Here is a 15,632-nt window from a genome sequence, read left to right on the forward strand (position 1 = left end):
AGCTGCATCCTCCTGCACACTCCGGCCGTAAAGCAAGAACCGCAAGTCCTGACCAAGAAGCCGTGAGTTCAGAACACAGGCCTTGCTCGCCAGGGGGCCAGCGGGAGGCCCAGCTCAGGGGCCGTTTCCGGTTGGCCTCTCCAGCCAACCGTGGCTCCTGCTGACGCGTGTCCTAGGCTGCTCTGGCTGCCTTATGCCTGGCTGCCAGGCCTCACTGCCGCGCCCTCATCCCCTGCAATCCAGGTGCCCAGCTGAGGGCCTCTAGCTGCTGTCCAGCGAAGATGGCACCCTGCCGCCAGAGCCAGCTGGACGTCACACAGCCCCTCAGAGCCCACAGCGCGGCAGCCAGCTCCTCCCACCACTGTCCCCATCGCTCAGCCGCCTCTCCCATCAGGGTGCCCACACCCCGGCCTCCAGCTCCCAGCTCCCAGCTCCACCCCCATCCACGCGCAGACCTGCCGCACAGCGATCCTCAGGAGACCTAGGGGTTGCTGACAACCTCTGCCCTCTGACCCCAGGGCCTCTGTACCCTCTTTCCAGCTCCTCAACAGCCACACACGGGCCCCCACCTCCTCTGCTCTCAGCTCCACTGTCTGGTTTCCTGGGGTCACCGAGCATTTCTGGGACAGTCCACCCCCATATAAGCGACATCCTGGGCTCTCCCTGCCCCCAGGATCATCTCAGCCCCAGCGTCCCAGGCCCTGGCAGGAGACTCTCAAGAGGACGATGAAACTTCTCGGCCACTTCAGACATCTGGCACGGAGACGTGGACAGAACAAATCACGACACTGCTCTCCCAACCCCAACAGAGCAGCACGGAGGAACACAGACGGGGGCTCTCCGGCAGCAACACGACAAAGGGGCCACGCTTTCTCCGCCCTGCGCGAACAGCAGCACGGAGGAACACAAAGTGCTTCCTGGGAAAGGCAGGGCGGGAGCAGGGACCGGACAGGCGGATCCGGACACAAACCCACCAGAAGCAAAAGGACTCAGCCTGCAGAGGCGATGGCAGTCCCTACAAAAGCAACACACAAGGCTGGCTGCGAGCCCGGACACCCACAGCCCACGGTGGGCGGCGCCCTGCCCAGGAAGTCAGGACCAGCGCTGGCAGCAGGGGTGCAAGGACGTGGCAGAGAGCAAGCCTGCATCAAACTGCTGAGACGCTGTGCTCTCCGCCCGCACAGCCCGTCCGTCCTGCCGCTGGCACCAATGAGCACCGACCTCAGGGTCACAAGTTCCCGCCGTGCCAGCTCAGCAGTTCAGCCGTTCGGGGCAGGAAGGCGGCGCTGACCACTGCGGCTCTCCGGGGGAGTCCCCAGCACTGCCCTTGGCGACCACAGCCGTCACCTGGGGACACCGGTGTGACGCATGCTTCCCGACAATGTTTGGTACCCAGGAGAGGGGAGCCAGGCCTTCACGCAGTGGCTCCTCTTCAGTAAGGCGCGAAGGAACTCAGGCTGAGTTCTCGGCGTGTCTGGTACAGCCCCTCACTGAGAACACGGAGGGCAGCCGGTGACCGGCGTGCTCATGGGCGCAGATGGCGTGGTGAGGCAGCGGTAGCCAACCTACAAATTCCTACGACTCAGTAACGCAGACGACAACCTGACCAGGAAGCAGGCCCGACAGACGTTCTGTCCGCGAGCACCACAACGGCCGGTCAGCACCCGAGAGACGATCACCACCACTACCAATGCAGGTGCAAGCCCGAGAAACCACCCCACGACTGCGGCTTTCACACAAAACCAACAAAACCAAATCTGCCAGTGTCAGGAGAGACCGGGTCTGGTGCCCGTCGGCAGGGAGGCCGCTATGGAACAGAGAGCAGCTCTCAAAAACCAGGAGCAGAACCAGCCCAGCCACACGGTGCCTGAGGCTCCCAGGGCCACCAAACGCACAGGCAGAATGGGGTGGAGGGGCTGGCGGGGGCGTGGGGACAGATGTCAGTGCCGGGAGGTGAGGCACTCTGGGGAGGGACAGTGGTGAGTGCTACACGTGTGAGCCACACACCTCAGGTGTGCGAGACCAGTTGCCCACTGTGTGCGTGTTGCCACACTCCGCCAGGGAAGGGCACTTCTAAACCTGCTGGCAGCTCCACCCAACCAGCTATGTGCCGTGCCTCACACTTCACTGTCAATGTGTTAAGAATCAAAGTTTAGGGGCCGGCACTGTGGCTCAGTGGGTAAAGTCGCCGCCTGCAGTGCCAGTATCCCATATGGGTGCCAGTTTGAGTCCCGGCTGCTCCATTTCTGATCCAGCTCTCTGTTGTGGCCTGGGAAAGCAGTGGAAGATGGCCCAAGTGCTTGGGCCCCTGCACCCGTGTGGGAGACCTGGAAGGAGCTCCTGGCTTCAGATCGGTGCAGCTCCGGCTGTTGCAGCCATCTGGGCAGTGAAGCATCAAATGGAAGACCTCTCTCTCTCTCTGCCTCTGTCTCTCTGTAACTCTGTGTTTCAAATAAATAAATAAATCTTTTAAAAAAAAAAGTGTCAAGCCCAGTATAAGCCCAGTCTGACAAGGATGGAACAAAATCCCAGTTCCCTGCAGAACACAGCAAGGGCACACACGCCACACGCCAGCCACCAATGTCACACATGCCACACGCCAGCCACCAAGGGCACACACGCCACACGCCAGCCACCAAGGGCACACACGCCACACGCCAGCCACCAATGTCACACACGCCACACGCCAGCCACCAAGGGCACACAAGCCTTAAGAAAAAACAAAACTGTGCATATAAATTTATCCCCACCCCAACAGAACCTAACACATTCCTGAAGATGTATGGGAAAACACAGAATTTCTTGAAATTAAACTGATATTCTACTATTGTGGAATGTTAAGACTTTAACAGCAAACCACAGTTCTTCAATGAACTAAATGCAAAACATTGCCAGCCACCCTGCAGCAGATCGCCGTCAGTCCCTGTGGAAAGTCCAGACAATGCCTGTGCACACCTAAACGCACCCTCCCAGGACCTGCTGGGCAAAGGGGCGCGCAACAGCAGGACAATGAGATGCTGGAGAGGCTTTGTCTTGGCTTTGGGCGTGGTGGGTTGGGCTGCTGCCTGTGGTGCTAGCGTTCCACGTGGGCCCAGGTTCAAATCCCACCTGCTCCACTTCTGATCCTGCTTCCTGCTAATGCACCTGGGAAAGCAGTAGAAGATGGCCCAAGTCCTTGGGGCCCTGCTCCAATGTGGGAGACACAGAGGAAGCTCCTGGCTCCTGGATTTGGCCTGGCCCAGCCCTGGCTGTTGTGCCCACTTGGGGAGTGATTCAGCAGATGGAAGATAATCACTCTCTCTTTCTAACTCTGCCTTTCAAATAAAATTTTTTAAGTATTTTTTAAAAACATAGTATATTAAAAAGAAAGGTTTGCACTCATGGTCCTAAATATCCACAAAATAAAACACATTCAAACATCCAAATGCAAGCAAATGCACATCTACACACACACACACACACACACATGCATGCAACACACGTGCACACACGTACATGCAACACACACACGAAGATCCACATTGCAGCTTGTGTATAGATGCACATTGCAGTGAATGCAATATGCACATGTGTACGCATGTGCAAACACACATATACATGAACACATGTGTGCACGCAATATGCACATGGCAAGTGCCCACACAGACATGCCCTCCTGCCAAGACCACATGCAGAGATGAAGGTTTAAGGACACACATGCCAGAGCACTTATAAAACAGGACCCTCGGCTGAGAGCCACCCATCCTGTCCAAACAAGCCTGCCAGGCCACGCTGCCCCTGCGAGGACGAAAACGCGTGAGTGAGCTTTTCCCAGAGCAGCTCCGGCCAGGGCCTCCCCAGCCACGGAGGACAGTCATCTGGCCTGGCTGTGCTGCGACAAGCCTGGCCCACGGCAGCCGGGATGCCCTGCCAACTTCCCCGTGACGCCGAGAGCCTTCTCCTGACCTTGCAGAGTAAAACGATCACGCTGTGACTGGCGAGACGTGGGAAACGCTTGCTCCTCCCAAATGTCCAGTCTGTCTCCAGGAGTCAGTCCTGACGGCACCCACTCGAAACAGCTCTGCACCGCGACACCGCGTCTCAAATTTCCGTCAGGCTGCTCCAGACGGGAGGTCGGAACAGCTGCTGCCGCGGCGCAGGGGTGATGAGACCGCGGCACCATCCCTGCGGAGAGGCCTGGAACTCCAACAGCCGTCGTGGCGACAGGGGCATCAGGCATGCTTTGCCAGACCGTAAGAACACCACTGAGCACGGGCACGCACCGACACGCAGAGTCCAAAGCCTGAATGAAACGGACAGCACAGTCCTCACGGGCAACAACCTTGGAATCTGCACGCCTGCCAGCCCGGGTTTCTCCCACCGACCCTGCGGGGGCCCGGGGGACCCCCAGGAAGAGCGTGACGACTCCCAGTGTCCTGCCAAGCTGCCCCCAGGGTTCTCAGCAGAGAAGGGAGAGAGACAGCGGACTCTAGCACGGCAGGGTCTGAGGCCACGCTTCCGCCTCCTCCTTCCCGACCTGGAGCACGCCTGCAATCACCGCGTGTGGCACTCACGTTCCACTCCTCACATGAACATGCACACACTCACACAGTAAAGACACACTCATGCACATGCAAAGACACGCACATTCATACATATGTAAAGACACACCCATACACACATATTCACATACACATGCAAAGACATGCACATTCACACACACGTAGACGTGCACACTCATAGAGACACACATGCTCATACATGTAAAGGCACACACATGCACACAAGGGGGTGCATACATGCAGTGGTCACTGCCCAGCCAGTGCCTAGGGCAGACCTTCCACCTGCACAGGAATCGTCTGCTGTGAGTGGCAGGTGATGCACACACGCCAGGCCGCGCTGGCCGAGTTTGTACTCGATCACGGGAAGTCTTATTTGATTTGCAGGCACATGTGGTTAGTGGCTGCGTTATTAGACAACACAGCTCTCAGTCACAGAAAATAAAGTTCCTGTTACTAAACAAACATAATGTTGGCATATACACCTGGTAGTCCGCACACCACACACAACCACACACGCTACTCCACGAACACGTGGACAGCTCAGCATTAGCAAAGACACGCGACAACCCGTGCTGACCAGCCCACAAAACCACACTGCACCAAGGAAGCCAGGACACACACAGCCCACACAGACCTCTAGCCTCTTAACAGGAAAGCAGCCAACAACTGGAAGCCAGTGGCCTGTCAGAGGATGGTCAAGGCCAAGCAATCCTACCCTAGCCCACCCAGGGGAGCCCCCAGGTTCTGCTCAACCACAGCAGGGCCACGGGGGCCACGGAGGTCACGGGAGCAAGGCGCAGTCTGGGTGCAGACCGGTGGGAGAATGAGGTCCTGGGCTGCAATTTTATGGGGCCCCTGCACTCTGGGGGCCTCACCACTGGCACCTCACAGGCACGTGTGGTTCTCTGGCCTCCAGCAGCGAGACAACCAGGAAGCCACTGTGAGTGGGCCATGGCTTGGCTGCTCTCGGGGAGACGCTCCCTGCTCACGTGGCTCCCCGTGCACGTGGCTCCCCGCGCACGTGGCTCCCCACTCACATGGCCCCCCACTCAATCTCAGCCAAGAGAGGGGCACTGGGGAGGACACAGCCTCCAGGAGTCTGCAGATCCCAGCACCCCACCTCCAGCCCAGCAGGGCCCAGCATAGGTGAGGGCGTGGCCAAGGGGGCTGAGGGGGCAGAAACGAAGGCGCCGGAGGGACGCAGAGCCTCCACGCCCTCGGCGACAGTGGACGCAGCACAGAGGCCCAGGCCCGCCCACACAGCTCACAACAGAAGTCAGGAGGCCCAGCAAGAGGGAGGAGGAACGGTGGGCGGACGGAGAGCACGTGGTGCCGTGAGACCCGCGTGCGGCACAGAGCGAGCAGCTGTCACCTGGGGGCGGGGTCACCTGCGCCCCGAGCCGGAGGGGGCCGCGGCCACAAGGCAGCACCACGGGGCGGAGCGACGGGGACCCGAGACAGAACAGGAGGGAGCGAGCAGTGGCGCTGCGGCTGCCCTTGATGGCTGGGGGGGGCAGCACGGAGACGGCCTCAGAAGCCCCCAGAGTGGGCGCAGAGAGCAGCAGCACGCAGAGAACCCACGGGACAGGCCCTCCAAGGAGGATCTGCAAAGACGTCACACACGGGCACAGTGGGGGCCAGGAGGAGGAGCAGCCGAGAGCGGCAGAGACAGCTGAGTAACGCCTGAGAAACTTCCGGAATGGATGACCTCAGCCACTGACGCAGAAGCCCAGAGAAGACCACACGGGGTAAACGCGAAAAACCCACAGAGGCACAGCCCATTCGAACTACAGAAGCCAGAGAACGCAGACGGGGGGAACCTAGAAAGAAGCCAGACAAAATGAGTGAGGTCAGCTACACTAGCACATGGACACGCAACACAACCTCCACACCAGCACACGGACACGCAACACATCCACACCAGCACACGGACACGCAACACAACCACCACACCAGGACACGGACACGCAACACAACCACCACACCAGGACACGGACACGCAACACAACCACCACACCAGCACACGGACACGCAACACAACTACCACACCAGCACACGGACACGCAACACAACCACCACACCAGGAAACAGACATGCAACACAACCACACCAGCACACGGACACGCAACACAACTACCACACCAGCACACGGACACGCAACACAACCACCACACCAGGACACGGACATGCAACACAACCACCACACCAGGACACGGACACGCAACACAACCACCACACCAGGAAACAGACATGCAACACAACCACACCAGCACACGGACACGCAACACAACTACCACACCAGCACACGGACACGCAACACAACCACCACACCAGGACACGGACATGCTACACAACCACACCAGCACATGGACATGTAACACAACCTCCACACCAGCACACGGACACGCAACACAACTACCACACCGGGACATGGACACCCAACACAACCACCACACCAGGACATGGACACGCAACACAACCACACCAGCACACGGACATGCAACACAACCACCACACCAGCACACGGACACAGAACACAACCATCACACAAGCACATGGACACACAACACAACCACCACACCAGGACACGGACATGCAACACAACCACCACACCAGGACACGGACACGCAACACAACTACCACACCAGCACACGGACACGCAACACAACCACCACACCAGGACACGGACATGCAACACAACCACCACACCAGGACACGGACATGCAACACAACCACCACACCAGGACACGGACATGCAACACAACCACACCAGCACATGGACATGCAACACAACCTCCACACCAGCACACAGACACGCAACACAACTACCACACCGGGACATGGACACCCAACACAACCACCACACCAGGACACGGACACGCAACACAACCACACCAGCACACGGACATGCAACACAACCACCACACCAGCACACGGACACAGAACACAACCATCACACAAGCACATGGACACACAACACAACCACCACATCAGGACACGGACACACAACACAACCACACCAGGACACGGACACACAATACCGGGACATGGACATGCAACACAACAACTTCTCAACAAGCAAGCACAGGGTGGAGAGAACACTTTGACGTGGGGAAACGCCTGGTAAGGGGACCAGCCTAGCAGTGCACGCACAAGTGAGAGATGAACCGCGGCTCTCAGAACGCATCGCGGCCCACCTGCACCCACAACCTCCGTGAACAGCCGTCGGCCCACCTGCACCCACGACCTCCGCGAACAGCCGTCGGCCCACCTGCACCCACGACCTCCGCGAACAGCCGTCGGCCCACCTGCACCCACGACCTCCGTGAACAGCCGTCGGCCCACCTTCTCCCAGGACCTCCGTGAATCGAGCGGGAGGGCGGCAGGCAGGCCAGGCCTGCTGAGAGCTCTCCAGAGCGCGGGAAGAGAGCGATGCCACACACAGGGCTCTGCCTCACTGGCCGTCGGCAGCAGCCTGGACACCTGCAGCCATGAGAACCCGTACTGCCAGCCAGGCTCAGACCCTGCCTCCTTGGGCCTCACGTGAGGACGCAGCCCCCACCACCCTGCCTGCAGCAGGACCCAAGCAAGGGCCCCTTCATCCCAACAGGGCCTCGCCATCCCTGGTCTGCTGTGTGGCACCTGGTCGGTCTGTCCCTCCCCTCACCAAATACAGCGTCACTGATGTTTTCAAGCAAACGGCTGACATTTTAATTGACGGTTTACACAACGTTCTTTTGATTTGCATTCAAAATACAGGAACCCTCCTACAGGCTTGTGCTGACGGCACGGCTGCAGTGACTGGCAATCTACTGTCACTACGTCTCGCCTGCAGCGCCCCCGGAAGCATCAGGCCGCCTGTCCAGGTCTTGCCCGGGAGCCCGGCCCTTCCTCCTGGGAAGCACCAGCTCTCCTGCCACGGCCGGGGTCATGGCAGCGATGACCACTGCTTCCAGCATGGCCTGCGCCGCGGCAGGGAGTGGGGGAGGGAAACGGCCGGAAGGGAGGCAGTGCCGGGGCATGTGAACAGGCGCGTGCGAGCACACGAGGCGGCCGAGAGGAACTCCCTGATCGACTCTTCGGGGTGCAGACTTCATCAGAGAAGGCATCCAAGTCGCTCCTGGACAGACACAAACTGGACCTGAGGAGGCGAGCCCACGGCGTGGCTGTCAGCAGCGAGACGGCCGCCGATCCTCAGGCTCAAATCCAGGCATTTCTTAAAAGAATTAAGCTCAACCACAGTGAATTTTTATGTGTTGTATTTATGCAAAAGTCAAGAGAGACAGAGAGATCTGCCACCTGCTGGGTCACCCCCCAAACACCCGTGGCGGCCAGGCTGAAGCCAGGAGCCTGGAGCACCATCCAGGTCTCCCACACAGGTGCAGGGACCCAGGCACTGCAGTCACCACCTGTCGCCTCCCAGCAGGAAGCCGGAGGCAGGAGCAAGAGCCAAGGCTCCAAGTCAGGCGTCCAGGCAGTGCGGCGTGACGACAGCCCACCCCACGCCCATTCACTTATCACGCTTGTGTGGACGGCAAGGAGACAGACACGATTAAGAAAAATGCTTCAAGGCAAGAAAAACATGGCAAAATCCAAAGATAAACGTCAAGTGGTTGAAAATATTTGACACAAATCACAGATAAACAGTTCATCTTCCAAGTATCTTAAGAAACTAAAAAGCCAAGGAAAATATAAAACATACTTGATAGGAAAAAAGAGCAAAAAGACTGAGAGAGAGAGTCAGGAAAGCTCTCCGAGGGAAGCGCTGGCCCCAAGAGGGGAGCCAAGCGCTGGCCACGGCAGCCTGGGAAGCCAGGCTCCAGTCAGTGGTTCCTGCCCACAGTGTCTCACAGGCAGGAGCACTGGTGACAACAGGACCAGAGCGACACCCCCCAGAAACCCAGAGTGAAAAAAGGAACAAACCCCCTGAGACCCCTGAGGCAGAAGGGGCCGATGCCGTCCAGGCACCTGGCAGAGATGGGGAGGGGGCTTGGCAGCCGTGGGACGCGAGGGCCCCCAGGGATGGTGGGGTGAGCCCACTGGTCCCCCTGCAGCAGGGCAGGAGCGCCCACCCCACGGCCCCTGCCTCGGCCACACCACGTGGGGCCCTGTGGCTTCACATCCTCCTGAGACTCTGGGGTGGGGCCAGGAGCCCCACTTTCTGAACCCCCACACCTGGTTCTCTGCAGCTCCCAGAGCATGGTCAGGTTCACGCATCAGGTAAGTCCAGTTCTCCTGGTCAGCACAGCTGGACTTGAGCAGGAGTAGGGCTGGAAACCTGGGCTTAGTGCAGACCTTGGTTGATGTCACTGGAGCCCTGAGCGTCCTGAGGCAGTGTCCCACATATGAGAAGGGGACGCGGGTCAGCTGGGGTGATGGGGCAACCCCGGGGGAGCCATCGCCAATGACAATGCCAGGAATAAACCCAGGCACAAACCTCAACCTGCCAGGTGCCAGTCACTCTAAACAGAGCCAGCAATGAGGGCTCTGGGATGCGACCGAAACCAGGCGGCAAGGCCGGAAGCTTCCCCTGCAGAAAACTGGCATCTGAGGAGTCGCGAGCGCGGCGCACCTCCATGGCTCTGTGCCAGGAAGGAGCTGCGAGGACCCGGCCAGACAGGAAGTGGGAGGCAGGTGGCGGAGCCTCCTCCGAGGGACTCAGAGACCCCTCCTCTCCAATTCAACAAGGAGAGGAAGGAGCTCAGTCACCGCACACCGCAACAAACCTCTGTGAAAGCCACACACCTCGGCTGGGGGGGGGAGGGGCCTACAGGAAAGCCTCTTCTAGAACGCGGCCCCCACGGTGCCCTGGACACGGCACGTTCCCACCCGAGAGGCCTCTGCATTCGCATCACAGGATCGGCTGCACAGGGCTGCACTTCCTCCAGGCGCCTGCCCAGGTGCACGACCACAGAGAACAAGGGCTGACCGCGGGGCGTGGGTATGGACCTTGTCCCCGGCCCCTGGACAACGGATTCCCTGCCAGGCCACGTTTGTGGCTGTTCCAGGAGCTCCTCAGCCATGCTGGTGGCAGCCGTGACCGCTGTGCCAGCCGGGTGTGTGCTGCACCCGCGACCCTCCTCTGCCACCCACCAGGCCCGCCGTCCCTGGGCCTCTGCTCCCGTCCGCTCCTCGGGCCCCGAGCTGCCCTGGGCTCATCTCCTTCCTTCCTCCAGCTTTGCTGACGTCATGTACTCGCTGTTGTCTTCATCCTAGTCCTGTTTCACTGTTAAAATGTGTTTATACAAAAAAGAAAGTACAAAGAAACAAAGTCACAGCACACCCGAGGCTCCACCACTCTGAATAAAACGCGCGATCACCGTGCTACAGGACTTGGTGTGACTGGGTGAGGACGACGCGCGAGCCCAGGGGGCAGAGGACGGTGAGATCGTGACGCTCTGTGAAGCCGACGGATGACAGAGTCACCTCGAAATTCAAGCTTCAGGCTTGGTGTCTAGAAGACAGACGGGCGTGCAATAGAAACGCACAAGCGTGCCAGGGCCTGGGCAGGGGCCCGGCTGCTTCTCCCACGGGGGCGCTGCTGCCTTGCAGGGTGCCTGCACTCTGCTCTGTCCAACGCACAAGTCAATCTCACTCTCTCCCGAGATTTTCGGAAAATTGACAAGCATGGAAGAAAGCGATGTCCCTGCTGGCCACCCTCCCGGCAGGCTGTCTGTGGTGGCCTCCAATCCTTGGTGACAAGTGACACCACCAAGCGTCCCACAAAGTCAGGCACAAGGAGGAAGCTGGGCCGATTTCTGGGAGGCAGCACGCGGGGCGCCTGCTCTTGCTCCACGCCAGTGGCCTCAAGGACTGCGCCCGTCTCCCCTTGGGGCAGCCGCCCCGATCTGCTGCTGACAAACCCTGGCTATGGGTACAATGCCAGAGGCAGCGGAGACCCAGAGACCCTGCCGCTTCCCGTGAAAGACCAGGGAGTGGCCGTGCTGGCCAGCAAGCCCACCCACGCATGCCTCACGGGGTGGGACACTCCTCCAGACCAGCAGGGTCTCTGCGGTCACTCCAGAGCTCCAGGAGGTGAGCCTGCTCCTCTACAACCGATGGGAACCCCCCCAACCCCCACAGAGAACAGGCCATCGGCGTGGAAGAGTGACCACAGCAGGGCGTGTACCCTGACAAGACAAAGCCAGGCACTGGAAGGATTGAGCCAAGAGTGCAGGGGTGTCCGCTCAGGCCAAGGGCACAAAGAGATGATGGACAGGGCAGACAGAGAGGGCACCCGGCCACGGGCCTTGGCTCGAGTGACTTCATTCTTAAAACAAGCAGAACTTTACGATGGAAATAGACATGGCTGCACAGAGGCAGAGCTTATCGCCCCCGTGCCAGGCCCAAGTGAGCAGCACCTCCCCGCAGGGCCACTTACCAGGGCCAGCCCGTGGAGAAAAGGACACAGCCACAGAGGGACCACACACGAGCCACACCCACGAACCCGCCACTCGGGAGACGGGGCACATTATCCTTAAATACAGCTTCTAAAACAATCATCGTTCCTTCAATCTTGTTGTCCCTCAAAGCAAGCCTCTGCTCACTATGAAAGAAAACGTCTCTCTTCAGCGCATTGGGTTAGAATCAAAACTCAAAGTTGCCACACGGCAGGCTTGGACGCAGCAGCATGGACCACAAGGCTCTGCGCTACGCCCCTCCCCCCAGAGGAAACACACAGAAAAGAGAAAAGGAAACAGCGTAGCCAGGCAGGGTCCATCCACGGACGGACGCCAGTTTGGTTAACACAAAGAAACAGCATCACTCACCAATCAACAGTCAGAGAGGAAAGCCACGGGGGCTTCAAGGCACAGAACAGGCATTTGGCAACATTCACCGCTCCTCCGCGGTGAAAGTCGCCAGCTACACAGAAACAGGAGACATCCCTGCCTGATGAAGGGCACTTCAGAGAGAGACAGAGAGGAAAGGAAACCAGCTCCCAGAGAGCTCGCTGTGAAGTGAGAGCCACTCTGATGCACCTGTGTCCAAGCAGCTGCCCAGGGCAGCAGGCAGGGAGAGAGTGAGGGGGGCACCCAGGGCAGCGGGCAGGGAGAGAGGGGGACACCCAGGGCAGCCAGCAAGGAGAGGGGGGCACCCAGGGCAGCGGGCAGGGAGAGAGTGAGGGGGACACCCAGGGCGGCGGGCAGGGAGAGAGGGGGACACCCAGGGTGGTGGGCAAGGAGAGAGTGAGGGGGCACCCAGGGCAGCCAGCAAGGAGAGGGGGGCACCCAGGGCAGCGGGCAGGGAGAGAGTGAGGGGGACACCCAGGGCAGCAGGCAGGGAGAGAGTGAGGGGGCACCCAGGGCAGCAGGCAGGGAGTGAGGGAGACACCCAGGGTGGTGGGCAAGGAGAGAGTGAGGGGGCACCCAGGGCGGCGGGCAGGGAGAGAGGGGGGCACCCAGGGCAGCAGGCAAGGGGGGGCACCCAGGGCAGTGGGCGGGAGGGCACCCAGGGCAGTGGGCAGGGAGGGGGCACCCAGGGCAGTGGGCAGGGAGGGGGCACCCAGGGCAGCGGGCAGGGCGTCTCTTTAGAAAGCATTACTGAGAACACACGTGACAGTCAGGCGCGAGCACGCACACTCTGCCGGCTTTCCCTCGCGTCCGTCGCTGGTCCTCGCTGCACCTGTCGGCAGCAGCAGCTTCTCGTGGAAACGCAAATGGCTCTGCCACACACGTGGCACTGACTACCCAGGGCGGCCTCCCACAGGACTAAGGGAGAGAGACCTCAGTGACCTCAGGCCACAGTCCGCACAACGATGGCCCAGGAGGCAGAGGCAGTGACCCGGAAGGAATAGCCGTGCACGCTCGGACGCTCGACAAAGGTGACACCAACAGACAGTGACACAGCCCGACTCTGCCTAACACAGCCACCATGGCTGGGCCGATGCTGGCTCACGTCAGACGCAGAATATGGAGGAGCAGCACGCGGGAGCCAGAGGAAGTGGCTGTGACGGCAGCCGCGGACTTTTTGGCCACAGGAAGTGACCCTGGAAGAAGCATCAGCAAACACTGCGAATTGCCGACATCACCACCACGGAAAGGAAGAGGCCGGTCAGAGGCTGGACGTGAGCACAGCGCTCGTCTGACAGAGCCCGTGCCCCTCACGCACCAGAATATTCCTACAGTGACACAAAGGAACACCCTGACAGAGTGAGCCAAAGCTCCAAACATCACACACACACATATCTACACACGCATACACACACATACAGGCACACAAGCACACACATTCACAAGCGTGTACACACATACACACAGATACACATGATGTGTGCACACATGTGCATACACACATACATGAAAACATGCACACTCATACATGCACATGCACATATATGCACACACATGAACACCTGCACAGATGTGGCATCCCCACTCATCAGGGAGCCTAGACACAACCACAAGATGCCACTCCTAGCCCTGGCAATGGCACCAAGGACAAAGCCTCACGTGCCAAACGCTGGCATCTGCGATGCGGAGACACCACACCCTCCCACACCCCTGGTGGAGCGGCAGAGGGCACTCTGTACCTGACAGGGCACAGCAGCCCCACGCCTCAGTGGAACTGCCTGGAAAAACAAACACGTGTCCCCACAGTCACATGTGTGTTCACATCATCTGTGTCCGCAACAGCCAAGACACACAGAGCCCAGGGCCTTGCACTGCGGCCACACACCCTGCAGGGCAGCACACGGGACGAGTGTCAGCAACACAATCACAAAGCATGCACCATGAGCCTGCAGCCCTGCAGGGGAACCCCAGCGCACAGGGACGCCCCCCCACCGGCCCGCAATGCCAGGGGACACGGGCACACAGCTGCCCGCAGAAGGTGCCAGGAGCCTGCAGCCTTGCCAGGAACACCGGCACACAGGGACTGGCCTGCAACACTGAGGGACATGGGCACATGGCTGCAAGGGAGTGGCATTCCTTGGGCACGGTCATCGCGGGCATGGTCAGGGTCAGGTTCAGTTAAACCGCCAGTCCCATTATAAAGATTCAGCAGTGTGAGGGGCCAGCTCCGTGGCACAGTGGGTTAATCCTCCACCTGCGGCACGGCATCCCATGTGGGCACCAGTTCTAGTCCCAGCTGCTCCTCTTCTGATCCAGCTCTCTGCAGTGGCCTGGGAAAGCAGTAGAAGATGGGCCCCTGCACCCGCATGGGAGACCTGGGAGAAGCTCCTGGCTCCGGATCGGCACAGCTACAGCCATAGCGGCCATCTGGGGAGAGAACCAACGGAAGGAAGACCTTTCTCTCTGTCTCCCCCCTCACTGTCTATTACTCCACCTCTCAAATAAATAAATAAAATCTTTGGGGAAAAAAAAGATTAAGCAGTGTGTACATTTCACTGTACGTAAATTTTGTATCAAAAGAAAAAACTAAACAGAAACTTTACTGGAGCTGATTAAGTTCTTATTTACTCTGAAACGTGTCAGACAAGAGGGACAGATAAACACGCCCCACGAGAAACCATGCGTGGAGTCTGCGGTTCTTCTGCACCAAAGCAGACTGGCCCCCAGCTCTGTTCTCCACACACCCCCCCCTTCTTCCTTTTTTTTTTTTTTTGACAGGCAGAGTGGACAGTGAGAGAGAGAGACAGGGAGAAAGGTCTTCCTTTGCTGTTGGTTCACCCTCCAATGGCCGCCGCGGCCGGCGCGCTGCGGCTGGCACACCGCGCTGATCCGATGGCAGGAGCCAGGAGCCAGGTGCTTTTCCTGGTCTCCCATGGGGTGCAGGGCCCAAGTACCTGGGCCATCCTCCACTGCACTCCCTGGCCACAGCAGAGGGCTGGCCTGGAAGAGGGGCAACCGGGACAGAATCCGGCGCCCCGACCGGGACTAGAACCCGGTGTGCCGGCGCCGCAAGGCGGAGGATTAGCCTAGTGAGCCGCGGCACCGGCCAACACACCCCCCCTTCTGAGCCCCCTGCTGTGTGGAAACGATCCATGGAGAGCCCAGGCAGACACACAGGTGTTGACTCAAACACCCATTCAACCACAGTGTGCCCAAGTTTTTACAAGAAATGTTGGAAAAGATTTTAAGAACAGAGAATAGGCATCCTCTATCAGAAAGGCTGGTTCGAGTCCAGGCTGCT

The 15,632-nt window shown here is 59.3% G+C and overlaps 1 protein-coding gene across 8 annotated transcripts in view; it reads right to left on the reverse strand.

Moving 5' to 3' along the window:
* Positions 1-15,632, reverse strand: part of INPP5A (inositol polyphosphate-5-phosphatase A) — a 157,129-nt gene that overhangs the window by 103,599 nt on the left and 37,898 nt on the right. Inside the window, exon 1 of one of the 8 annotated variants that reach the window (XM_070057049.1) lies at positions 3,946-4,042. The exons of 6 other annotated variants lie outside the window; for them this stretch is intronic. The gene's annotated coding sequence lies outside the window, so the exon portion shown is untranslated. Of the gene's footprint in view, positions 1-3,945; positions 4,043-15,632 lie in introns of those variants that run through there. One more of the 8 variants, XM_070057051.1, reaches the window with a different exon arrangement.

Source organism: Oryctolagus cuniculus, chromosome 15 (genome assembly GCF_964237555.1).
Source record: "Oryctolagus cuniculus chromosome 15, mOryCun1.1, whole genome shotgun sequence".
NCBI lineage: Eukaryota > Metazoa > Chordata > Mammalia > Lagomorpha > Leporidae > Oryctolagus > Oryctolagus cuniculus.